We start from the raw sequence: 647 nt of genomic DNA on the forward strand, positions 1-647 counted from the left end.
ATAATAAAGTTGTAAATTTACTTAAAAATGACACGAAATGATTTTTTAAATTGATGATGTGTTTAGGTGACATGTCATACCACATAGGATTAAGACCAAAAATTATAGGCCACCTCGAATCATTTTCCACCTTTTAACAATTTCCATAATTAGTAAGGAAAATTCTACGAAAATCGGGCCTGAAGCATAACTAATGCATCTCTTTTTGTTTCTCGTTTTTTTTTTTAGCACTTTATAATTGGAGCTATCTTGGAGATAACTTTATAATGTATCTCTTCAACGACGTCGTATGACGACGGCTACGGTTAAAGTTAAACTGCGGTTAAAGTTAAAGTTATCTGTTAGCAAATTACAATCAACTGCGGGCCTTTGACCCAGGCCATGATGTTTAAAAAGGCCCAAAGAACACGTTACACGTGAGTCAAAAATGTGTTCCCGCGTGCTTAGTAAGAGTATAATTAAGAATTAAGACCACGCTAATTAAACATATAATTAACGTGTATGAAACTTGATTAATTATTCAGTTAATCCCAGCATATATATCATGATCAGTATGCACTGTTGCTCATCACACACAACCTAAATTGCTTCTTCTTGCTCGATTCAGTGGATTGTAGAGTTGAGAGAGTATTCCAAAGCCTCTTCCA

This window comes from Fragaria vesca, linkage group LG6, assembly GCF_000184155.1.
Source record: "Fragaria vesca subsp. vesca linkage group LG6, FraVesHawaii_1.0, whole genome shotgun sequence".
Lineage (NCBI taxonomy): Eukaryota > Viridiplantae > Streptophyta > Magnoliopsida > Rosales > Rosaceae > Fragaria > Fragaria vesca.